Source organism: Eurosta solidaginis, chromosome 5, assembly GCF_040869045.1.
Source record: "Eurosta solidaginis isolate ZX-2024a chromosome 5, ASM4086904v1, whole genome shotgun sequence".
Classification (NCBI taxonomy): Eukaryota; Metazoa; Arthropoda; class Insecta; order Diptera; family Tephritidae; genus Eurosta; species Eurosta solidaginis.
Window position 1 is genome coordinate 210,744,628 of NC_090323.1, and position 27,868 is coordinate 210,772,495.

Sequence of the window (27,868 nt, forward strand, 5' to 3'; positions counted from 1 at the left end):
CATTAGTCATAATTGGTGCCACAAAAGAAATATATGAAATATGTCTTGCTTTCTTCTAATCTATGTTTGTTTGTATGCATGCAAATGCACCAGTGATATAGTAGCCGGTAAGTGACTTGTAATACACCGTGAACTTACTAACAATATAAATTTGTATCTAAACAATTAAAAAGCAAGTGATATGCCTTTTCACTTTTATAACTGAATTTAAATAGGAAACTGCCGTTCAATTGGTACACCTTCACTGTTGTTGTTGTTATTGTTGTAGCGATAGGTACACTCCCCAGGGCCTTTGGGTGTTGAAGGTCCTTTGTCGTATGCAGATCCGGTAGGTTCCGGTAACAAACACCATTAAGGTACTGGCCCGACCATTTCATGAAAGATTTGATCAGACCACATGTAAGCTTCTAGGCCATAACTCCCTCCCACCCCCTAAATCCATGAGGAACTTGGGGTCGCCATATCCTCGGCTGTTAAAGAAAGGATTCGCCGCCGTTAGGTGAGGTTAACAATTGGGTTGGAGTAGCTATGTATTGCGCTGGCAATCCCTTGAGAGGGTTTCGTTATATAATACACAACCCTTTGAATCAGTTTGGTATTTTAGTCGACTCTTACGACAGGCATACCTGTCGCGGGTATATTCTAAGCCCCCTAATGCACTGGGGTTGGCATCTCCCCTTTTTGTCTTTTCTTTTTCTACGGGGCAAGATTTACAGAAGACACGGTGATATATGAGAGAGCATTTCAATCAACGATAGGGAGGAGACCCTTTATGCACTGCTATGTAAGCCACAGTTAAGATAGTTAAGTCAGCTCATCAGTAGAAAAGGGTTCAGCATTGGTAGAAAACGAAAATTCTTGTCAGAGCTCCCCTATCTTCGTCTCATGAAACTTTAAATCATGCCATATTTGTTACAGAACTCATCAAAAACTAAATGGGACAAATGCAGTGTACTTATAACGTTCTTGTTCAGTTAAGAATGCCCTAGACTTGAAACCCTAGTCCGCAAGGGATAGTCGGGCAATGGCCGTCCATTCCTTTTGCCCTACTTAGAAAAAACTGGCTCTTTTCTGGAACAAGGAGATTGGCAGGCTCACAAAACTAGAAAGGAAAGCATTAAACGTGTTCTACATCTCTGCATACTGGCACTCATACGAGGGGCTTTGTAAGCTTAAAATACTAGAAAGGGAAGCACTGAATGAATGGCTACATTTGATCCCACTGGCACATATTGTGGTTGTACCAAAAAAAAGATTTTTTAAATTTAAAATTTGGCCTGTAATTATATGGCATTTCTACACATGTCGCAAAAAGTTCCGCCACGTGTCACTAGGGTCTAGATACTTATGCTATACATATCTAGTTGTTAAAACGATTGCAATTCCGTAAATTATTGGAAACATTGCGATCGGTGGCGCCTGTGCGAAATATTTAAAAACCAGATATAAAGTTTTTAGAAACTTCCCATTGAGTCATAAACTTGTAATCTCACACATATTTCAGAGGAACAAGACAGTGCAACAAAAGCGTGGAAACTTACTGGGAAGCTAAATGCTTAAAATTTTAAACTTATTTCATAGGCCGAAAGAAACACCTATCAAAAAAGCACCGCTAGGGGGCCTGGTCGAAGGTTGAATAAAATTATACAAAAGGAGGAGGTTTTGCGATCAATTTTAAGGAGACTTGTCAATGGGCTATAAACATAAAACTTCACACATAGTTTAGAGTGCCAAGACAGCGGATTAGTGGTGGATACCCGCGACAGGTATGCATGTCTTAAGAGGCGACCAATATACCCAAATGATTCAAGGGGTTGTGTACCGCGAGCCTTCTAAGGGGCTGCCAGCACAGTTTATAGCTTCTCAAACACAATTTTCAACCTCAACTACCCGAGGCGAATCCTGCTTCTTAAGCAGCCGAGGCTTTGTCCGGGGTGTGAACCCAGGGCATACGATGTGGTCGGCGGAGCACGCTACCATTACACCACGGTGGCCGCCGATTGAATATGACCGTAAACACAGGCATAATATTGTTGAAATTTTATTTTAAAAACTGCCCATCAGAAGCAAAGGCTGAAAATAACACTTACGTTCCTTACTAAGAACGACAGATCTCGCGCCAGCTATTAAGGTCCTAAAATGGAGGATGAAGTTTTTATACCTTTCCTGAACATGAAATGGTATATTAACTTTGGTCCGATGTTTGTAACGTTGAGAAATATAGAAGATAGACTCACCATTAGGTATACCGAATTGATCAGGGCGACGAACTGAATTGATATAGCCATGTCCGTCTGTCCGTCCGTCCGTCTGTCCGTCCATCTGTCTGTTTGAACGCAAACTAGTCCCCCCTAGTTTTGAGATATCTCAATGAAATTTGGCACAAGGATGTATTTTTGTATTATATTAGACATTTGTCGGATCCGGTAGGATCGGACCACTATAACATATATCTCCCATACAACCGATCGTTCAGATAAGACGATTTTGGTCATTCCTGCCGCAATTTAGAAAGTATAAACGTGAAACTCGGTGATATATATTCTAATATATCATAGAAGATTTTCTGGAAAAATCACTTTGATCGGAGCTATATATAGTATATATCCCATACAATCGATCGTTCAGATAAGGGGGTTTTTTGCATTTCTTGATACTTATCTTAAAATCGTTTAGGTATGTACATCTGTTCACTATATATTTCTTATCTTATACAGCGCATTATTTGGAGATTACGAATGGGATAAGATTATTGTTCAGCTCCATTCATGAAAGGTATGAACTCTTCGGCACAGCCGAAGACAGTCCCGTCCTTACTTGTTTTAACATAAGATCTGATACCTAATCGAGATTTTTCTGTTTAGATGTTAAACTAATTTTGGTATCACTATGGACACATTTTGTCTATGTGAGGTCTTTATTGGCCGGTCAGTTCAGCTCTCTTTATAGCTCTAGCTCATAAGAAGCACTAAACATTTGGCAGGTTTGTGCCAAAGGAAGGAAGTGTAAAAATGATCCATAAAGATAGCAGGAGGTATACTCCTCAAACTCAATTTATTTCAGCAAAAGCACCGTCAATGAACAGCCATGGAATTTATGTTTTGAAAACATCAAAATGGCGCGTAGCCCGCCTACCCGTGTTAACAGACCCGCGAGCTTCTCTTCGCATATTATAACATATTACCTTGTCATTTCAAAACATATTTTTAATGGAAGCTGCCAAAGCGCATCACTTCACGTGAATATATTTGTCCTGTAGATTTATATGTATGTATGTATATTAGAGCGAGTCAAACTTTTTTGCATCAGGAGTAATGCAAAAACGTAATCTACAGATGATTCTAAGAAAAATTGGTGAAGACATGATAGCTCTAAGTCTGATTTCGAGTCCCCCACTTTTGCAAAATAGATATTTTGCCATATGAATGTAGGGTTTGGCCAAAAACTTCCATAGCTGCTGATAGAATTATAGGAAAAATATCATATTGGGCTTACTTTAAAGGTATTTTACGTACATTTCAGAATCTGTATTAATATCTATAGTGTTTTGGAATTTTAGTAGAGATATCAGGCTTAAGTTATGAGAAATTAGCCTAAAATGAACTTTTAATTGCTATGTTATCATTTTTAAAAAAATTCTTATGGATTTTTTTTTCTTTACAGCTAAAATAAGTTCGGAACATTTCCAACAACATTCATCCAGACAGTTTTTCTTTTTTTGAATTTGTTTTAGTAAAAATTTTCAAAAAAAAAAACCTATATTTACAAGTAATAAGCAAAAAAACACAATTTTTATAATTTTATTATAATTTATTTATAAAATTATTTTTTTTACTTAGAACAGACCATTTTAACGTATTTTTCAAAATAAAACTGTCAATAGATCAATTAATTGGCATATGCAGCGATGGAGAACCAGCTAATACTGGAATAGAAAATGGTATTATAAGACTTTTTGAAAAGCATTTTAAAAGACCACCGCACTGCACCGGTTTATATGTTTGCTTCATTTCAATGAATTATCATTTGGTCATTTATTCAGAGCATTAGATAAAACAGTGACGAGTGGACCAAGAGCAGCAAGTGGAAAAATATGTAAACATGAAGGTGTTATGGCTGTTACAGCAGAAAGTCGTGAAAACAACCACGAATGGAGAGCAAACAAGATTTTAAAAAATAATAACATTACAATAATTTTATTTTGAAAAATACGTTAAAATGGTCATTTCTAAGTAAAAAAATAAATTTTTAAATAACACATTAACAGTTACATTAAAATTGTAAAAATTGTGCTTTTTTGCTTATTACGAGGGTTGCTATTTATATTTTAGCCTAATAATGAAAAGACAGTAATTTATTATCGAAAATGGCTTTATTGTTTTCCGAAGTATTCTGCATGATAATCAATATACTTTTGCATGCGTTGAAACTAATTTTCGTAGCACTTTTTCCACTCCGATTGAGGTATCTCCAAAACATGGTTTTTGAATGCATCAACGGCTTCTTCAGGCACCGAAAAACGTTGGCCACGAACTTTATTCTTGATTTGGGCAAATAAAAACTAGCCATTTGGCGCCAAATCATGGCTGTACGGAGGGCGACTCATTAATTCGGCGTTTTGGCCAATCAAATAGACGGTTGTTTTAGCCGATGTGTGAGAGGTGGCATTGTCATAATGAAGAATGATACTTCGTTGCCGCTTCTTCTTTCGTACTACAACAAGCACTAGTGGCAAACAAATGCTTGTGTACCATTCGGAATTCACAATTCTTCGTTGCTCTAATGGCACGGTAGCCACATGTCTAGTTATTCCGAAGAAACAGGTGATCATTTTCTTCGAAGCGCTTCGCGCACGAATCGTTTTTGTCGGATTTGGCTCATCTTGGAAGACCCATACCGTGGATTGCTCACAGCTAACTGTTCATGCAATATCTTATTGATGCTCGTCATACTAATACCCAGAGATGACTCAATCTCACGATAAGTCGTATGACGATCTTGTAATATAAGTTCGCGCACAGTTTGCACAACAACTGATTTTGGACGACCTTCACGACTTTCGTTCCTGAGCGAACGGCGGCCACGATGGAATTCGTTATACTAGCGTTTCACAGTGGCAAAGGATCGGGCTTCATCACCAAAAGTGGAAGTAAGTTTTTCAAACCGCTCCTGTCTTGATAATCCACGTCGAAAGTCTAAAAGAATCATCGCACGAAAATGTACACGAGTTAATTCCATTGTTTCGCTAAGATACAATTTTTAAGTTGCTGTAAACAACACAAGTTGTGCTCAAATGTCAAAATTTTCTGAAGAAGTTTATGCTTAACAACGTCAAACTTTCAATTGCAAACGTCAGATGGCGCCGGCAAACAATTTGTGTTGGCAAGGCTCAAAATATAAATAGCAACCCTCGTACTTGAAAATATAGATTTTTTTTTTTTGAAAATTTTTTTCTACTAAAACGAATTTGAAAAAAGAAAAACTCTTTGAATGAAAGTTGTTGGAAATGTTCTGAACTTATTTTAGCTGTAAAGAAAAAAAATTCCATAAGAAATTTGTTAAAAATGATAATATAGTAGTTAGAAGTTCATTTTAGCTCAATTTCTCATAATTTAAGCCTGATATATCTACAAAAATTGAAAAATACTATAGATATTAATACAGATTCTGAAAAGTACGTAAACTACCTATAAAGTAAGCCCAATATGAAATTTTACCGATAATTCTATCAGAAGCTATGAAGATTTTTTGGCCAAACCCTACATTCATATGGTAACATATCTATTTTGCAGAAGTGAGGAACTCAAAATCGGATTTAGAGCTATGGAGTCTTCAGTAATTTGTCTTAGAATCATCTGTAGATTACGTTTTTGCTATATAGTCCTGATGAAAAAAAAAATCATCCATACAATTTGATCCGCTCTAATGTATGTATATATATAAATGTATGTGTGTCATACAAATGCAAATCATTGAAGTAGAATCTCAAGAATGTGTTATGACCAAAGTAATAGCCACAGACATCCTGACAGATCGATGAATTGCAATGTAACTATACACACATACATACATGGAAACAACTTTAAACGAGTTTAAATGTTATTCTGTAAAAAGAGTGGCATTTCGAAAGTTGAACTAAATACACGATGAACGGCAGAAAGGGCAATTCTTGAGATACAAACCAATGTACAAACAACAGTAAAACAGCTAAACAAACGAATACTTCGTCATTCGTGTACGGGTAGGTGGACAGATCAAATTCGACGTGCTGCCACACATATTGTCCAAGCAAAATGAAAGACGGGGTCGGTAGGGCACAATGCGACGTGCCGCTCACAATTTTGCACTTGAAGCACACGTTGAATGTGTATAAGAAGACATTTTGCAGACGTAGAACAAAGATGAGCTGACGAAAATACATATACAACTTTGTATGTACATACATAAGTATGTATGTATATATTTGCTTATTGGCATGCGGCAAGTCTGTGAGTAAGCAAAAAAAAATGCGACGGACAAATCGCCGAGTGTAAAAGGTGTGTTTGCTGCAGCATAAATACATCCCTGAGCAGCTTGAATTGGTGAATCTTTTACCAAGTATTTTACCAGCCAACGGCTACTTAACCTGGCTAAAACAAAAAAATGCAGTCGAAAAATAGTCGCTCAAACGGTTGAATACTTAGGAAGTTTACCCACTCACTCACTCACTCACTATCCGTTGAATTTAATGAATTGCTAACTGTAGCTCACCAAGCCAATAGCAGCTGTTTGTCTACATAGTGCATGTTGATAGCTGACTAACTGACTGACCCGACTTTCTGCCTGACTATATGATAAGCCGCACTATCGAATGTAGCTGATTTTTTTTATACTCAGCGTGCTTTGTACACAGAGTATATTAACTTTGATTGGATAACGGTTGGTTGTACAGATATAAAGGAATCGAGATAGATATAGACTTCCTTATATCAAAGTCATCAGTATCGAAAAAAAAATTGATTGAGCCATGTCCGTCCGTAAGTCTGTGCGTCCGTCCGTCTGTCCGTCTGTCCGTTAACACCATAACTTGAGTAAATACATATTGAGATATCTTTACCAAATTAGGGACACGAGCTTATCTGGACCTAAAAAAGATTTATATTGAAAATCAGCGAAATCGGATGATAACCACGCCCACTTTTTATATATATAATATTTTGGAAAACACAAAAACTTGATTATTTAGTAAATAATACACCAAGAATGTTGAAATTGGACGTGTGGACTGGTATTGATACTCTTGATAAAAATTTGAATTTTTTTTTAAAATGGGCGTTGCACTGCCCACTTGTGATAAAATCAATTTTACAAATATTATTAATCATAAATCTAAAATCGTTAAACATATAGGAACAAAATTCGGCAGAGAGGTTGCCTTTACTCTAAGGAATGCTTTGAAGGAAAATTAACTAAATCGGTTAAGGACCACGCCCACTTTTATATAAAAGATTTTTAAAAGGGTCGTGGACGAATAAAATAAGCTATATCAATGGTATTTCATTTCCTAAGTGGATTTATAACAATAAATAAGAAAAACTTCAAATTTTAAAAAATGGGCGTGGCACCGCCCCTTTTATGACTAAGCAATTTTTTATGTTTCGGGAGTAATAAATAGAAGAAGAATTTACATATTGTAACAAAATTGGGTACACATATTTTCCTTATAGCAGGAAGTATTTCTGGAAAAACTGGACGGGATCGGTTTAAGACCACGCCCACTTTTATATAAAAAATTTTTAGAAGGGTCGTAGACGAAAATAAATAGCTATATCTTAGCGGAAAAGAGCTTTGTGTCAATAGAAGTTTACTTTCTAAATTGAATTATAACATTTAATTGGAAAACACTAAAACTTTCGAAAATGGGTGTGGCATCACCCCCCCCCCCCCCCCCCCCCCATTCGCCCTTTTTTTTTGACTACGCAATTTTCTATGTTTTGGGAGCCATAACTCGAAGAAAAATTAACGGACCGTAATAAAATTGGGTACACAAATTTTCCCTATTGTAGAAAATATTTCTAGTAAAAATGGACGGGATCGGTTAAAAACCACTGCAACTTAGATACAAAACAAATTTAAAAGGGTCGTAGACTAGAATAATTAGCTATGACTTAGCAAAAAATAGTTTTGAATCAATGATATTTCACTTATCAAGTTTTGTTGTAAGAGGAAATGGGGAGAAATTTTTTTTTAAACGGGCGGTGCCACGTGTTATGTAGAGAAGTAAGTTATCTGAAATTAAATGTACATTTGAAGCTCACGCTGAGTATATAATGTTCGGTTACACCCGAACTTAGACACCTTTACTTGTTTTTTTTTTTTTTTTCTTCAACTTATGAGTATTTTGTAACATGGCTCTCATTTTAATTTTAAGAGTGGTATATGTGATTTTCAACACCGTTAGTCGGTGACGAATAAGGTTATATCGGTATGTATGTGCGGCGTCTTAAATGGCTATAACAAGCACCATTAAGATACTAGCCCGACCATCTCGCGAACGATTTAATACGATCACATTCAGGGCAATACTGCCCCACCCAGCCTCTAGTTCAATGGGGAGTTTGGGATCGCCAACGCCTTGCTTGCTAAAGAAACAGGATTCCCCAAGAGTAGATAAAGTTGACAAATGGTTTGAAGAAGAAGTTTAAAATTGAGCGGGGAATACCTTTAAAAAGTTGCGCCTTTTACGAAAGGCATACTTGCCGCGGTTCATTCTTCAACTTCTGCGATTATTCCACTTATTCATTCCACTCGTTGTTTATTTTCCCAAGGCGCTTCGCACTGGCTAAACGTTTCCTACCTGATTTCTTTGCTAACAATATAGAGATGGTAGTTTTCGCGATTCTTCGAGAACGCCTTGGTATGTGACTGTGACTTATCAAATTCATTTAATGCTATGTGCGTATTGTTGTTGTTGTTGTTGTAACGATAAGGACACTCCCCAAAGCCCTTGGGAGTGTTATCAATATTGATGGTCCTGTCGGATAGAGATGCGATACGTTCCAGTTACAAAGCATCATTAAGGTACTAGCCCCGACCATCTCGGGAACGATTTGGTATGACCACATGAAACCTTCTTGGCCATCTCGCCCTCCCACCTCCTAGATCCATGGAGAACTTGGGATCGCCAGAGCTCGACTTTTAAAGAAAGAGGCAATGGATATGTGAGTTTAACAATTTGGTTGGAGCAAAGTCAGTAAATCCAATAAAAGACCCAATCACAGTTCTCTTCACTGCAAATAACTAGCTGCCTTCATATAGGCAAGGTTGATCTGGCCGGTCATTAATGACTCACAAAGGCTGAATGTGTCCATACTGTTGCCAGAATTCATTTGGCGACCAAGCAGAAACTAGGACTTATGTTATAAAATCACCGTCCTCTTGGCAAATGCTATAAGTTTTCTAAGACATATTTAGCTTAATAGCTGTCTCGAGATCTGGCACCTCTACCGCCCCTAGAAGGGGTAGCCTTGAGCTGGCGAACGCAAGACAAGAACACGCAATTTGCTCAACCGTTTCTGTAGGCTGTGGAAGCTTGCACTTTATGCATCTGCTGTTACTAACGAGGCCTAACATAAAAGCAGCCAGAACGCAGTACACAGTAATGTGAGCCTTAAGTCTTCTCTCTTTAGAGATATCAGCAACTTTGTTAGACTAACGTCATAAGATTTGCACATGGTCTTAGAAATTTTGCAGCCCTACGCTTCTGTCCACGCCTATCCAGCTTGATAGATCCTATGCAACTCCTGTCTCCTCTTGATTTCTCCCAAACATATTCGGACGTTTACCGTCGATTCAGCGGGTGCTGCACCCTCCTTTGCCAACTCATCAGCCTTTTCGCTTCCTTCTATCCCTTTATAGCCGATAACCCACTAACGGTAGTCCAAGGAAACTAGCACTTACAACAAGGGTGGGTCATAGGGAAGCTGATGTTAGAGGCGTAGGTTGGATATTAGAATTGAAAAGATTGTTGGTGTAATGTGGGCACTGCATGTTGCAAGCAGGACACAAATTACATATCTCGGGCTTGATATTTGACAAGTGCTTTTACAGTATTCAGAACATAGTTGCGCCAGGTGACTCGTTTCTCCCTTGGTAGTGTGCTTTCTTCTTCTGCAAGGTTAGGATAGTGTATATTGATAACGTGGTAAACCAGGCGCGTCCTGGCAAAGGCGTTTACCGATTCAGTGTGGATTTTTCCTAGGGCCTCCTTATGCTTGCCTATATCAAACGGCCGTGTAGACAGGTGCCGGATCTCATCATAGTGCTTATGGACATGTTTCCTTAGCCCTCTTGGAAGCAGGGCTAGATAAAGCAGTTGTTTGCTAGGGTATCTAGGTTTTCGTTATGCTGTTTAATATTGAGCGCTTCAGTATGAATAAATAGGTAATGTTCAGGGATCATAAGAAGACATCTCGTGGCAGTTCTAAGTGCCGAATTTTGGTAGATCTGCAGTCTTTTTCAGTGTGTGTTTTAAAGACCAAGCGATCAAACTGGTGACTCGTCAGCTCGAGTTAATTATAACTTCAAGAATAACAAATTCATTTGATTTTTAACATTTAAGCTAAGGTTTGAAGAAAACATCCAAAGAAAAATACTTCTACATACATACATCATATATCAATATATAATTTAAAATGTATCCAATTGCCTGCCTGACTGTCCGTTGAGCTCAAATAACCAACCAGTCATTCAGTCATCCAATGCTAACAGCACATTCAAAAACCTCAAGCGACACACATATTAGCGCTTTATTGGCAATGGTGATGGTTAGTTTTGTTGCATCTGACCCTTAGCAAAGAACCGAAATACGTACTCCTAACAAACGTGGTGGCAGGCATGCATTCAGACTTTTAAAGCTTGTCTAACCACTTTCCAAAAGTAGCTGTGGATTTCGCAGTATCCGCTCATCCGCATATATACACACACTTTCATACCTATACCTACATACATATAGACATCTTCAACGGCTGCATAAGCGCTTTTTACCAAATAAAGTTTCGCATGCCAACCAACCAACCAACCACTGGCGCTGCGCTGGAACTGACACTGACTTTGACTCTGGTACAGGTAGTGAGTGTCCCAAGCACAGGCTAGTCGCTTGTGGTATGGAGCAGATTGTTACCGCAAAGCAACAACTCCACCCCACCATTCACATACCATTTGGGCGATGTTAAGATTTATGGTATTAAAAGAAAATTAAAAACCAAAATCAGCACAATGCATTTACGGACCAATAAGGTGGAATCACGAATTTAAGCGAGTTTTGAATATTTCTTTTCGCCGAAAAGGAGCTCAAGTGCATATGTTTTATACATGAAAGGAAGGAGTGTTTGTGAGAAAAGTTTTTCTCATTAACTTGTAAACGTAAATATGTATGCATATGTACACTTGCAAAGTGGCATTTTTACCATTGCATTAATTGTAGTCCTTTTCTCTGAAGTTATTGAGCCATGATTGAAAAATTTTCAAAGGAATATACATATATTATTCAATTGGAAATAAACAGAGGTTTAATAAAATAACATTTTGATAGAGAATAAAAGTTTAACCTTGATAAAATTCCGCCTATAATAATGATGTTTCACCTGTTAAGTTAGCCTACTTAGGTTAGGTTAGGTTAGAGTGGCCACCGGTGGGAGCACCAGAGCACTTAGGCCCAAAACATCCCATTGTGATACCACGTGGATCTCTCCCCTACTCAAACCAGCAGGTCGATACAGCAATCGTCAGGAATTTCTTAGGTTCCAACTTAGCCAGATCACAAAGATCGTCAAAGAAGGGAGATCCCAGAGATGTCTTCCTCTGTGCCAAAGCGCGGGACATTCGCACAGAAAATGCTTGACCTCTTCGTCTTTGCTGCTCCTGCAGTAATCATTATAGGGAGCACCCAGTCATTGCGCGTGCCTCCCGATTGCTATGTGGCCGGTTATAAGTCCAACCACCAAAGATATGCCCCCCCCTTCCTTCCAAGAAGAGGGATACTTCTTGTGCGTCTCGCGTCCCATTCAGGCCACACGAGCTTAGAGTGGTAACAACATTCAAGATTGCTCCATCTCACACCTGCTTCCCTAAGGGAAATCCCTTTCAAAATGAGCTTACAGGTACCGAGCGGCATGCTCAATCCCTTCCAGGACGACGAAAGTGGAACGGATGTGCCCCCTCTTTCTCAGCCATCTCATTGTCGGGTATATCCGAGTGTCCAGGCACCCACACCCGACTGATGGAAGTTTTCTCAGCGATCTCGTTAAGAGATTTGCGGCACTTCTCTACTGTCCTGGACTTACATGTGACCGATCCAAGTGCTTTTAGTGCAACCTGGCTGTCAGAGTAAATACAAATTTGGTTATAGCCGTGAGCAACCTTCCCCATGTGATCAGCGGCCTGATTTATAGTAGCCACCTCCACCTGAAAGACGTTGCAATGATCGGGTAGGCTAAATGATAGATTCCACCCTAGTTGAGGTGCAAAGACACCGCTACCCACCTTATTATCTAGTTTGGAGCCGTCAGTATATATATGCAGCCTATCGCTCCGGTCCGGCGGTTCCTTCAACCAATAATCCCTATCCGGGATAATAACCTCGTACATCATATTGAAAAACACAGTCGGAGTGCAATAGTCCAACGAGGTCGAATCCAGATACTTAAGGATGCCTGCAATGCCATCCACATTGGCTCTCCATACGGATAACAGAAGAAAAGGCCGCACATTGCTTGGCCATTAAATCTATTGGCAACACATTAAAAATTGTGTCCAGCGCCTCCGCAGGGGTGGTGTGCAGAGCACACCCATGCATATTATAGCACTTCTTTGTACCTTCTGGAATACCCGTAGGTGTGATTTAGTATCTAAGCTCGTCCACCAAACTACTGCCCCGTATAAAAGGATTGGTCCAACCACAGCAGTGTAGAGCCACAGGGTAATATCCGGTGATAGTTCCCATCTTCGCGCAACCGCTCCCCTACAGCTGTACAGTGGCATCGTTGCCTTTTTCCCACGCTCCTGAGTGTTTCCCCTCCAGGACAGTTTCCTATCCAAAGTTACTCCTAGGTATTTGGCAGAGTCCCTGAGCGTCAGGCTCATACCCACTAGCACCGGCAGCTACAATACAAGTATCTTATATTTCCTGGTGAACAGAACCAGTTCAGTTTTGGCTGAATTGACCGATAGACCCTTACTCCTGGTCCAGTTCTCCACCAGTCTCAGCTTAGTTTGCATTATATCGCATAGTGTCTGGGCAAACATCCCGCTAACTAACAGCGGAAGGTCATCAGCATATGCGGCTACCTTGCTGCCACCGTCCTTCTCAAGAAAAACCAAGAGCTCATTAAGTGTGGCAGCCTATAGAAATGGAGAAAGTATCCCACCATGTCGGGTGCCTCTCTGTATGTGTATGACCACCGTAGAACCTGCCAGGTTAGCATGAACCTTTCTTCGCAACAGTAACTGTTGAACAAGTTTCACTAGCCCCGAATCGGCACCGAAGCCGATTAGTGCATCAGTTATCGCAGAGGGCGTATCGTTGTTGAAAGATCCCTCAATGTCGAGAAAATCTATGAATGTGAAGTCCTTCTACGTCAAGGATTTTTCGATATGGGAGACAACTGGTTGCAAGGCCATCTCCGTCGACATCCCTTTCATATACGCATGCTGGGATGTCGATAACTTCCCCTCCAAGGACTCCCTTAGTGTAGAGTCCATTAACCACTCGAGTATTTTCAGCTGGAAGGAAGTCAGACAAATCAAAAGTTAGCCTACTTAAGTATTTTCTGAATTTACATAATTGTATTAAGAATTTCACATGTACTCATGTCATCCTAAAATAGTCTATGTGTTCTGTGGGGAAACGTCACATGGAAGATATACATATTGTAACGAATAATTAACTCCAATATTCAATAATGCAAAATGTCTTTATTAGACTACTTTGAAAATACTTCACAATAACACTTATAGTTCGTAGCTGATAGCGTGCTTAAATCAAACTGATTGCTCATGCCTCAGCTTATGCTTCTTTTATACTCTTCGGTTTCCTCGTTCGCATACTTCTAGGCGTTTCTAGAATTTACTGCTTAGTTACCAGCTATAAAATTACCAGCACAGATGCACGTTTATAGCTTCTGGCATAGCAATATGCGCGCGTGTATGTGAGTAATAATGATTGCATACTTTTGTGAGTAGCTCAGATATATGCATGTGTTTGTGCATATCTCTCCGCTTCTTGTATGTACATATGTGTAGAAATAATGATTGATTTGTTTATCTAGATACAAGAGACTGCTTAGTATCGGCTTAGAGATGATAGTATGCCTTAGTGTTGCTAATATTCGTCACAATATGTACATCACACATGCCACAACTGACTCAGAATAATTAGGATCTAGTATGCTGGGATATCTTTCTTCCTCTTCTGCAAGAGTTGAGTATTTGACTATGATAACGGAGCTCACCAGAGGCCTTCTTATGTTACTTTGGTCAAACAATTGAGTTCTTAGGTGTTTAATCTCATTATAGTGCTTACGGATATTTCTTATTTTTTTCATTGGAGACTAATGCCCGGTTTTTCAGTGCGAGTTTAAGCTACAGCTAAAGTTGACTAGAGTTTAACCCTGCCACTTCGGCCCCTTAAGCTGAGATCAACAGCAAAATGGTATGTTATCGAACAAAGTGACAAGGTTAAACTCTATTCAACTTTAACTGTAGTTTAAACTCGCACACAAAAAACGGCCGTAAGCTACGTTAAGTAGTTGTCTGGTGGAATTTCTTGGTTTGCAGCAAGTTTTTGTTCAACATTTTACTTTGCACTTTTTGTTTCCCACCTTTATTCACAATGCAAACTGTCCTCAGCTGTCATAAGGCGGCATCCCGCAGGCAGTTCTTAGCTTTATCACAATGTTTCTTTACTTTTCCCACAAGTTCTGCCTACAAGTGAGTTGGCGACTTTGTTGCGACGTCAAACGTCATGCCCAATTTTTCATTGATGGATAATATTTTGCCAGCACGATAGAAGCAAAAATAGAATTGTACAGAAACTGTCCCTATTGCAAGGTTCAGAACGAGGTAATGGTGTGGTTAACTAGTTCACGAATGGATCAACGTTGGCCGGGAAGGTCGGAGGGGGGTTTTTCTCGAGGTCTATGGACGCCGAAATATTTATTAATATAACAATTTTTGGTATAAACAGCACATCCAATATAAGTTCATGAGCTTTTCTGATCTAATGGTATTTAGTGCGAATAAAAACAGAATAATTCCACCTTCATGCTCGACGTTACGCCTGGGCATCATCGTTTCATCACTTCAGTTATTTGGGGTTTAATAGGGGAGCTTTTTGCCCGGCGTTGTTTAGTTATTATTATTATTAGACCTCGACGCACTGCTACCTTTATTTTAAACTATTCTGCTTAACCTTTCAGCTTATTACTGTATGTGGAGACTTTAATTGTATTTAAGTAGCTCTTCAGACTTTTGACTCCATATCATGGAGAGACTAAGAGTCACGGCATGGGAGAGTTTCTGCCTGTTCAGAGCGACACATTCGCTGAGAACCGGCGATCCTCTCCCTCACAAAAGCGACAGCTTTATATATCGATCATCACGGGGGTTTTGGACTTCCAGGTTCAGAACATACGATATACTTCAAGGGAGTAATGGGAAGTAGGCCTAGACAACGGCAGGGGCATCACAATATACACCGACGCCTGGAAAAAAAAGGGAACTGGAGCTGGGATGTGCTCAACACATCTACAGTTAAGCCAATGCAGTGTATTCCAAGCCGAGGTCTATGCCATAGACAGAGCGGCAAAGCTGCTCCAAGATAGTGCGGAGCACTAGAAGAGAGAATGAAATGGCGTTCAATCCATTTGTAGGAAGGAAGCTATCTCGCTCCCCAGAAGGGCGTGGCCCATCGGCTGGGGGCCTTAACATTTCGTCGCAAGTGGTAACGAAACCCAAAGGAGCGGAGGCCGAAAGCAAGCAAGGAGCGTTGTCGCCGGAGCTTTGCAAAAAGAACTCCGACAGCAAGGCTCAAACGGGCACACCATTATTAAGTGAGCAAATTAAGCAGGCGTCAGCTGCGTTAAATCAGCAAAACCCCCCTGGAGAAAAAAAGATGACCAAGCTAGGCAAGGCGATTGAGGACTTGATGCAGTTCTTCATAGGGCGTAATAATATACACGCGGAAATCAAGCGCTTGGCCTCCGTAATAAAAGTGCTGTACATCGAGTCGGCCCTAGAGGTAAAGAATTTAGAACATAAATTGCGTGCAAGCGAATGCGCCAAGGATAGAAGTCCATCACCCCCAGGAAAGCGACCGAGGAATAATTCGTACTCGACCAAGGAGAACAACGTGGTAAAACCCACTACTACTCTAAAAGATGTCTTACCAGAGCACGTGGGTTGTCACAAACGACGGCAAGAAACGCAAGAGAAGACGGAGCGGAAAGAGGAAACTGCAGCCCAAAAGACGGGAGAGTGGCAGTTAGCCAAAAAGAAGAGCAAGAAAAAATCACTTAAGGCTAGGCCGGATGCAATCATCATTTCCAAGGCGGGGGATGCGACGTACGCCGACATATTGCGTAAAGTGAGAAGATGCGACGAATTAAAATCCCTGGGTGATGACGTCAAAACGATTAGAAGAACGGCGAAAGGAGAGCTGTTACTAGAGCTGAAAAAATCGCAAGATGGGAAAACAAGCGCGTACCAAGCAGAAATTGAAGCGGTACTAAAGGACTCGGCTAAAGTTATAACAAAGTCCCAAATGGTCACGCTACAGTGCAGAAATCTCGATGAGATTACTACGCCCGAGGAGATTTGCAACGCTCTCCACGAGCAATGCAACATCAAATGTGGCTGACATAAAAAGCATACGCACAGGGTACAGTGGCACGAAGTCGACAGTTATAAGCCTTACAGCGGATGATGCCAAGGCGGTTCTTAATACGCAAAGAATCCGGGTAGGATGGGTTTCCTGCCGAATTAGAGAGCTCAAGCAAGAAAAACGCTGTTATAGGTGCTGGGGCTACGGGCATATAGCTCAGAAATGTAAGGAGACTGTAGATAGGTCTAGCCTATGCAGGAAATGCGGCCAGGAAGGTCGTAAGGCTGCAAGTTGCGAAAATGCACCGAAATGCGCGCTATGTGGGGGACAACATTCAGCAGGCAGTTTTAAATGCCCACAACGAGAAGGCAGCAAAATTACTGTCTCATGAGGGTACTGCAGCTCAATTTAAACCATTGCGAGGCAGCCCAAGAGCTATTATCCCAAACAGTCTATGAAGGAGGATATGACATAGTGGTACTCTCTGAACAATACAAAAATCGCCAGGAGCAGGGTTGGTTCTCAGATTCAGCAGGGAAAGCCTTAATTTGGGCACCAGGGAAATTTCTCCCACAGGAAATTATGACGCCAACGGTAGCAGGATTCACGTGGGCAAAAATCAACGGTATATACGTCTTCAGTTGCTATGCCCCTCCGAGCATGACCATCGCCGAGTTCGAAGACATGATATACGGGATCACCATTGAAGCACGAGGTAAACACCCGCTTTTAGTGTGTGGAGACTTCAATGCATGGTCATCTGTGTGGGGAAGTAGACGAACCAACGAAAGAGGGAGAGTTCTCCTCGAAAGTCTTGCTTCTTTGAGGCTAGAACTCCTAAATGAACCAGGGATATATACCTTCGATACAGGTACCAGACGATCCATTATAGATCTCACCTTCGCTAGCAGCGAAATAGCAAGACGAGCAAAATGGTCCATAAGCAACGTCTACACACACAGCGACCATAAAGCTATTAGCGTAGAGCTGCTCGAAACTCCACGAACGGTAGCAGCAAGACATCGACAAAGTAGGAAATGGAAACAGCACCTTTTCGACCCACAAATATTTGACATTATCTGGAAGGACGCCATAGTACGAGAATCGCATGCGGAAGACCAGTCGGTTCAAATCACTAAGTTGCTATGTATGGCATGTGATACTGCCATGCCCAGAAGTCGCGGAAAAGCACAGCGCACTCCGGTATATTGGTGGAATGACGAAATTGCGGAAGAGCGTAGAAAATGCCACAAAGCACGAAGAATAGCGCAGAGGGCACGCTCATCACCACGATATGCAGAGCTACACAGCACCTATGTCGCACAAAGAAAGGCACTTAAAAATGCCATAAAAAAGAGCAAGAAGTTATGCTTTAGGGAACTGCTGGATAATGTCGACCTAGATCCTTGGGGATCAGCCTACAAAACTGTGATGGCCAAAGTTAAAGGACCGATATCACAGCAACCTACGTGCCCGATACTGATGAATGTTATTGTTGAAACACTTTTCCCGGCGCAAGATCGCTGGACTTATCCAAGCGAGGATCTAGAAAGTACGGAAATTGCGCAAATTACAGAGCAAGAGGTGCTGGACGCTGCAAAAAGAGTTGCTGATAACAAATCCCCAGGACACGACGAAGTACCAAACATAGCCCTTAAAGCCGCGATTACAACTAGGGCTACATTATTTACTGATCTTTTTAATGCCTGTATGCAAGAAGGCGTGTTCCCTCGCCCGTGGAAACGACAAAGACTTGTCCTATTGCTGAAACGTGGTAAACAGCCGGACCAACCATCCTCATATAGGCCACTTTGTATGCTGGATTCCCTAGGGAATATTTTCGAGCGTTTAATTAGTGAGCGCCTACAGCTGACTCTAGAAAGACCAGGTGGCTTATCGAATAGTCAATATGGATTTTGCAAATCAAGATCCACCGTAGATGCAATACAAACAGTCGTCAATATAGCTAGAGAAGCTATCTCTGGAGGCCAAAATAAAAGGAAGTTCTGTGCACTGATTATGTTGGACATCAAGAATGCTTTTAACACTGCGAACTGGATGCAGATAATGGCAGCGCTGCAAAGCTTCGGCACTCCAGCTTACTTACGCAGAATTATAGGTAGCTATCTTAAAGACAGAGTACTTCTTTTTGACACGGATCAAGGAGCTAAAGAGTACAAAATCACAGGAGGCGTCCCACAGGGATCTGTTCTCGGTCCAACGCTTTGGAATGTAATGTATGACGGGGTGCTAAAGATTGATCTACCAGAAAACACGCAAATTGTGGGATATGCTGATGATATTGCAGTGGTAGTAGTGGCCAAGAAACTGGACCTGCTTCAAGCATTATGTAATGACGCCGTAGCAAGAATAAAGGAATGGCTGACCAATACAGGACTGGAGTTGGCTAGCCAAAAGACGGAAGTGGTATTAGTAAGCTCCAAACGGTCGGCGAACGAGTTAGTCTAAACTGTCGGGGATCATCAAATCACCTCAAAGGATTCCTTAAAATACTTAGGAGTGCACATTGACTCTAAGTTAACTTTCAAAGAGCACTTCAGAGCGGTGGGGGAGAAAATTACCAAAGTTAATGGATCACTTATGCGAATAATGCCTAACATTAGTGGTCCGAGCGAAGCTATACGTCAGCTATTGTCCACAGTAACCAGCTCAATAATACTATACGCAGCACCAGTGTGGTATGGATCTAAACAGACCCATCAAAAATATATATTAGCAGCGTACCGACTTGCTTCTTTAAGAATAGCAAGTGCTTATCGGACGGTGTCCGACGACGCGATCCTGGTTCTAACCCGGAAAATCCCAGTGGACTTACTGGCAAGCGAAATGGCCGATCTGTATAACACTAATATCGAGCGACCATCTGAAGAAGACAAGAAAAGAGCAAGGACACAAACAATAGCTAAGTGGCAAGAACGGTGAGAGGCCTCGAGTAAAGGGCGTTGGACTTTCACACTAGTTTGGAACGTAGCTCAATGGAATGAGCGGAAGCACGGCGAACTGAACTACCATCTCACGCAGATAATGAGTGGACATGGCGGTTTCAAAGAGTATTTATGGAAGCGTAGGATAGAGGAAGATCCTCATTGCCCAATGTGTACCACAGAGTTAGAAAACGCAGAACACGTCATGTTCTACTGCCGCCGTTTCCACGAAGAAAGACTCACCTTGCATGGAGTCTTTGGGGAGGAACCTACCACGAGAAATTTAGTTTCACATATGTGCAGCAGGAAAGAATGCTGGACTGCAGTGAGCAAAATGGCATTTATAGTAATGACACGCCTGATGGATGCTGAGAGAGAGCGCAGAGAAATGCGCATGCGAAGCAGTGGCGATTAAATGGACACTCAGAGCAAATAGCGGGAACCTGGACGCAGGGACAACAGTAGGCTCTTAAAAAATGAGAAATATGGAACGCCACCCTGAAGTAATGCGAAAGTGGTGCCGGGGTGGGCGACGGTTCCAGAACGGGGCTGTTTTTTAGTCTACGGACACACGGTTGCTGCGACGGCAGCAATTACGGTGCATTAGGCATTTTTCAGCCTCCCCGCAAAAAAAAAAAAAAAAAAAAAAAAAAAAAAGATAGTGCGGCAAAAACAAGATATCAGCAACCAAGCCGCCTTAAGGGCATTAGAGTCCAACATGATAAAATCGTCGGATATCTTGCGGTAGAGCCTGTCTGGCTTCTATAAGTAATCTCAATGTTTCCCTTTGCTGGGTCCCTGGGCACAGCAGCATTGAAGGGAATGAACTCGCGGAGAAGATGGCTAGGAAAGTTTCCGACTTAGACATAAGTGAGATGGACAGCTCCGTCCGACCGCCGCTGAGTTGTCTCCTAGGAAGAATTGACGAATATGACAACAGGGCAACGGACTTGCTATGGACCAATAGGGTTGACTACGAAGTCTCAAGGTCCTTATGGCCATGATTGGATAGGAAGGGCACCAGCTTCTTTCTCAAACTGAACAAATCTGCGGTGAGGGTACTTACGGGTGTCATCACAGGTCATTGTGCTATCGCACCAATGCTCCGACGGTGGCTAGTACCAATAAGCTCCCTCTGCAGAAGCTGTCAGGATGAGGAGAAAGAGAAGCCGATCTACTATTTTCTCTGCCGATGTCAAATGCTTCAAAGAAGAAGGCTCAGATTTCTGGGCTCACGCTTCTTCGACAGCCTGGCAGAGGTTGGGAAGGTGGACGTCTCGCTTCTTCTTGGGTTCATCAGGGAAAGCAAGTGGTTCGTTGAGGACCGCTAGGAGGTAATGGGGCTAAACGAATTTGCCGCCACCCTGTACTTACTGAGGGCACTCACAATGGACAAAAATGTATCCGAACATTCCACTTATGAAGTGACCTGCATGCAGTCCCGATTCGAAGCCGGTAGAAGAACTTTGTAGAGCAAAATTTATGGACAAAAGGTTCAAGGACACCTCTACAGGACTCCATTAGAGTTGAAGATGGATATTAAAGAAGCATGGGAAGATTTAAGCAGTATGCTCCTGCAAAATTTAGCCAAGTCGATACCGAATCCAATATATGAAGCCATTAATAAAAATGGAGGAAAATTTAATAAATGAATAAATATTTAAAAAAAAGTTGCTGCGTTTAAACGAATATGCACCTGTTCGTAGTAATATTTTTGAATATGTGATGATAAGTGTACAACACCAACAACGAAAACAGGTTTTTTAGTCAATTCGGATTTCCGTTAAATTAACAAAGAATATGGTCTAGAATTTGTTGATATGAATGCATAAACAAAAGAAATCCAAAGTTATAAAATTAAAATTAAGAGTGCGTTTAAACGAATATGTACCACTGTAGATGCCAGCTCCAGCTTTTCGGTCACCAAATTCTAAACCAGACCTCTGAGTCAAGGACAGTTTATGAATTAGCTGTTTCCCAAAGAGCACTGTCTAAAATGGACACCTAAAAATTCCGTGAGAGTCTGATAGTAAGGGCTGTGGCATCACTTGATTGATATTTGGTAATAAATGATCGCATTTTTTCCTTTTTCGAAATTTTCGATATCAAAAAATTTGTTATTTTATTTTGCCCATGGCGTGGACAGAAAAAGCGCTGGGATGTAAAATTTCTTAGATCGTGTGCAAATCATACGATATTACACACACAAAATGGCTCATATCTCAGAAGAGAGAAGACTTAAGGCTCACGATCGGCATACTAACTGTACACTGCCTTCTGGTGACACATGCTTATAAGTTAAGCCCCGTCAGCAATACAGATGTAGAAAGTGCGCGCTGCACGAAAAAGAAACGGTTAAGCACCTTCCTACTCGTGTCCTGGGCTCTCCAGATCAGTTAAAGTCGGACTTTTAAAAATAAAATTCCGGAAATAAAAATTAAATCCGGACTTTTATTTTTTAAGGCCAAAATAAAAGTCCGGCTTGATAACAAAGAAACGGCTTAGTAAGTCGGGTAAGTCTGAAGGTATTTCAATATCACAGTTTTCTCCATCATCGTGCGGAGCTGTAGAGCCTCATCTGATGAACGAGAATAAATATTTGAACTGTTCATTAGTTACGCTGCTTCGGTTTTACGTTATAAATTGTACTAAAAATTTTTAGTGATGCAGAAGTGGAGCGCAAACCCGGAAAGATTGGCAAAAGGGTTTTTCGAAATTCCTTTTCATACTCTCGAACATTTACCCCTAAACTCGATTGTGGAACCAACTCTATCCAATTCGTGTATATGGAATGTGCAATAATTCGAGTCCATCGTCTATGGCAGCATATACACTGAAAGAAAAATCAACCGAATTACGGGATTATTCAATCGATATTTCTGTAAGCTTTTAGCCATCGCAAATAGCAGTAGAACTAACTAGTTATAAAGTCCATCCAAACTCTATTAAAAACAAAAACAAGTAAGAACGGGACTGTCTTCGGCTGTGCCGAAGACTTCATACCTTTCATGAATGGGGCTGAATAATCGGATGTATAAAATAAGAAATATATAGTGAACAGATCTACATAGCTAAACGATTTTTAAGATAAATATAAAATAAAAAACAGGTAGGTACTTTGTGTGAGGATGCAAAGTTTCAGGTTTTTTGTAGTCTGCGTGTAAAAACTATGACTCCGAATCACGTATCTCAACAATATATGACGTAAACGTAACTATTTGATGAAATCTGATGAATTTTGAAGCTTCTAGCCGTAAAAAAGGGGGAAAAATTACAGTTTATATGGGATATATAATATATATACCACCGATCTCAATGATTTTTTCAGACAGCAATATATGCTATACACGTAAGCATTTGGTGAAATTTGAAGCTTCTAGCTGTTAAAATGGGGTAGAAATTGCGAAAAGTTTCTTATCTGAACAATCGGTTGTGGGGGATATATAATATATATACGACCGATCTCATCAATTTTTTCAGGAAACAATATGTGCAATATACCAAATTATATGGTGAAGTTTGAAGCTTCAATCTGTTAAATTGAGTAAGATATTACAAAAATCCTCTTTTTCTGAAAAATCGGTTGTATGGAGGATATATGCTATAGTGGTCCGATCAGGCCGGTTCAGACAAATGTCTAATCGGACACCCAAATACACCCGCTCACCAAATTTTATCAAGAAATCTCAAAAATTTAGGGACTAGTTTGCATACAAACAGACAGACGGACAGACGGACATGGCTAAATCAACTCAGCTCTTCATTCTGATTATTTCGGTATACTTAATGGTGGGTCTATCTATTTTCCTTTAAGGACTTACAATTTTGGGTTTCGTGACGAAATTAATATACCATTTCATTTTCATGAAAGGTATAAAAAGTAATACAAATTTGCGGGGCTACTCCGATTAGACATTTTTTTAAAAGGTTTTATTTATGAAGCTTGACTTGACAGGCCGGGCGGACAGAATTTTGTAATTGAAATTTAAGTAACTTCCAGATAAGTTACAGCTTGAAACTTGGAATATAGTTCAGAACCCGATGACAATACAATAATAAGACAAAAATCGCCGCTAGGTGGCGCAAGGATCGAGATATTCAAAAAATTCGTATTTGTGGTCCGATTTGGCTCATATTTGGAACACATAATACGTACATGAATAGAAAGCGACCTATGAAAAAATCGCCGCTAGGTGGCGCAAGGACCGAGATATTCAAACAAATCGTATTTTTGGTACGATTCGGCTCATATTTGGAACACATAATACATACATGAATAGAAATCGCTGTATGAAACAAAAATCCCGCTAGGTGCAGCAAGGATCGATATATTAAAAATACTCGTATTTGTGGTCCGATTTGACTCATATTTGCGTTTAACTCAACCTTATTCATTGTGAGTACATTTCATGTATTTTTATGGAGAACGAGATTGAGCGACACCGGCGCTAACATGAAAAAGCAGCCAACTTTCGTTGCAAGCAAAGCATAAGAAGAAGAGTTTGACATTTTCTTTGGCTAAGGATGCTTTCACACTTTGCAAGTGAAATTATTTTACCCACTCGTTGGTGGCTTTTCTAACATTTTTCACAGTTAAAAACTACAATTTAACATAAGAATAGGATACAAAATATGTTAGTAAATATATTTATTATATATTGAGAATGTTTATAACAGTAATTCGCAAAGTTTTGTGTGTGTGAATGGGAAAGTCGAAATAAACTTCAATTGCCAAAACTGAAGCTCCTTCATATTTAAATGATTGTGGCGATGTTAGCGCCATGCATAACATTGCGTTGAACTCATCTATATGAAAGACTTAATTATGTCTCGACCATAAAAATACCAAAGAAAACTGTTAAAGTGGCAAATTTTCGTGAACATTAGAATATCAGTGACTGTTGATATGACAGTGAATTCTGTGGCACGATAGCGCCGTGAGCATAAGTTTCTGATGCAGTTGCATAATATTGACAGTTGTTCGCTGTTGAAATTACCAATGAAATCAGTTCTTTTAACAGAAAAATCAGTTAATTTGATTGAGAATCTTTAAACTTTACATGGTATTATTAACTTGAAACCGTTAGCTATATTCTGTAGAAATAACTCAACAAATTTGTTTGCTTGACGAAAAACTCGGTTATATTAACCAGAATGAAATAAATTTAGCTTAATATCTGTCGCACGAAACGAGATTAGCTTGATGTTGCTTTTACAAAAACGTTAGTATTATCTGTTCCTAAGCCACTCAAGTTCTCAACATATTCATTCAATGTTCTTAATATTGAAAATATTACACAGCAAACTATTTATCTACATTTTCTAAAATTTCTATAAGAAAAAATCTGAAAAAAGCGAAAAGCTAATTTGCAATTTTTCAAGCTAAACGGAGAGAGAAAAACCTAATCTAACCTTGAAAAAAGCCAAATTTGTATATTGATAGTCGGGCCGTTGATTTAGCAAAGGAAGGTGCAACACTCGCTGAGTCGACGATAGACGTCCTAATCCGTTTGGGAGAAATCAAAAGGAGACAGGAATTGCATATAATCCATCAAGCAGGAAAGGAGTGGACAAAAGCCCAGGGTTGTAAAAATTCTAAGATCATGTGCAAAGCCTACGATATTAGACTCACAAAGTGGATCATATCTCTGAAGAGAGAAGACTAAGGCTCACGATGGGCATACTAACTGGACACTGCCTTCTGGCGTCACATGCTTATTAGTTAGGACTCGTCAGTAACAGCAAGCGTAGGAAGTGTGAGTTGCAGGAAGAAACGGTTGAGCACGTTCTGTGTTCGTATCCTGCGCTCGCCAGATTAAGGCTCCAGATCTCGAAGCAGCAATTAAGCTGGGTCTTAGAAAACTGCTAGAGGACGGAGTTATTCTATAACATATGTCCTGGCATCTGATTGGAGTTCTTCCGTTTGGTCGTCAAGCAAATTCTGGTAACACTTTCGACACATTCAGTCTATGTGATGTATTTATTGACCGACCAGTTCAACCTAACCTAACCTTGAAAAAAGCTAAAATTGCAACGTGCTGGTACACGCTGTATATAAAAATTTGGTTCATGGTCCGTGTAACTCAAATTTCATGTTTTTAAGCACTCGCAATATCTAAATTCTTTTTTTGTGCTATAATTTTTTTTATTTAAATTTCTTGAAAATTTTTTTTTCCAAGGTTAAATAGCCTTTTTGATAATATAAAAAAAAAAATTGTTATAAAAATACATAAGAGCTTAGTTTAAGTTTTTCTTGAAACGTCTTTCCTATAAAATTTCTTTGTTGGTGTTCAGCTTTTTTTATAAATTTTTATTTTCACTAAAATGCAAATTTTTTTTTTTAACTTACGGCACGCAAGACTGCTTTCACTCTTTCTACGCACAAAATCCGTAGATGTTTATAATGTATGTATGATTACAAAAACAAATTTTTGAGTTTTTATAAGCACATAAAATTTAAATCCGCAGCGCCAATTAATTTTACACAAAACACTCTTTTTACAAGTTTATTTGCTATAATTTTGTTTTATATTGTTACTTGGAAACTAACTTTAATTACACCAATTGCAACTTTAACAAATTTCATATTTTTCAGTCTAATTTTTTTTTAATTTTTCAATACAATTGAAAGTTTTGCAAATTTCAACGGTAATGTGTTTTTTTTTTTTTTTTTGCAAATACTGTTTTATTGATGAACCAAATATGCGTGCACGTTACAACATACAAATTATGCGCATTCGATTATGTTCCAATGCGTAAAACACGTCCGATCGATGCGATGGTCAGCCACAAACTGAAGAGGAGTCGACCATCAACTGATTTAAGAACGGCTTTGTATGGAAGTTAAAAAAGTTGGTGTGCGCCAAATTGTTGGCTGGGTGGATAGTTGCAGAAGCAGATGAAGCCACACCAAAGAAAGCAGTTTAATCGAGAGGCCAGTCAAGCCAAACAAACGGCGAGCAAACAGAAGACAACACAACAACCCGCGATAGCTCTGAGCTGGAGCGACAACAACAGCACCGCCACCAACTTGAGTTGAGCACTTGTAAAAGCCGCATAGCGAAAAACAAACCAAGCCGACTTACAAGTGTGTATGTATGAATGTCCAATAGCGACGGGACTTGAATTCAAATTCAGAGTCACAGTCAAAGACAGAGTCAAAGTCATGGCCGTAGCTGCAAACGACCACGCATACTCGCCTCACTCACGAGCGCACAAGCTGCACATTGAGTTTTATTTTCAGCAGTAGCGTCAATAAAAGCTGGCATCGAAGCTTACTGCGAGCAGCGCTGCTGCAGTACAAGATGAAAAGTAGTCGCAGCGTTGGCATAAAAGCGTAGAAAGAGCTGAAAACGAAACTCCAAAATTTTTTTAAAAAAATAATTTTAAAAAAATCGATTTTCGAATGAATATATATGAAGATCAAATAGCAAGATATGTGTGTGCTAAAGTCACATATACAGATGTAGACCTATCGCCCATTGACCTTTTCGTTATTCTCCTAGTGAGCCTTTAGCTATGTCATTGTATTTTTTTGTAGCGGACTCCAATCTCGAGGTATTACTTGGAGCAATGTCGCTACCTGGCATTGGATTGGATAAAGCTGTCATAGTGTCTTCATTAATGGACAAAGCCATTCAAAAATTATGATGAAGATCATATGACATGTAAGGGACTTTTGTTTCAGGCTAGGGTAGCACCCAACCAATACAGATCAGAATATAGGTCTCACTTGCTTTACTAAGAAATGCTCACAGGCCCGACGAGGGGGGGGGGGGGGGGTCATTACCCACGGGCCCTGGCTTTGGAAGGGCCCGGGAATCTCAAAATGATATCCAAGCTTTTTGATTACAGAAAATAAAAAAACCACACCTTTAACCACTTTTCGTAGATAGCAATCATTTTAAATTTCAACAAATTTTATAAATCTTTTAACGTGTCTGCACCCCGCATAAGGTGTTGTTGGTTTTTGGCGTTGGCTTTGTAGCATAAAGTTGAATTCGTTTTCTGTTCCAGCAGAAACATTCGGTATGATGCAAATTCTTACACAGCGATATACATGTAT

At 40.0% G+C, this 27,868-nt stretch overlaps 1 protein-coding gene across 1 annotated transcript in view; it reads right to left on the minus strand.

Annotated features, from left to right (window-relative positions):
• ImpE1 (Ecdysone-inducible gene E1) overlaps nt 1-26,592 on the minus strand; it is a 169,017-nt gene extending 142,425 nt beyond the window's left edge. Inside the window, exon 1 of the mRNA XM_067787938.1 lies at nt 26,153-26,592. The gene's annotated coding sequence lies outside the window, so the exon portion shown is untranslated. The remainder of the gene's footprint in view (nt 1-26,152) is intronic.
• Nucleotides 26,593-27,868: the final 1,276 nt, after the last annotated feature.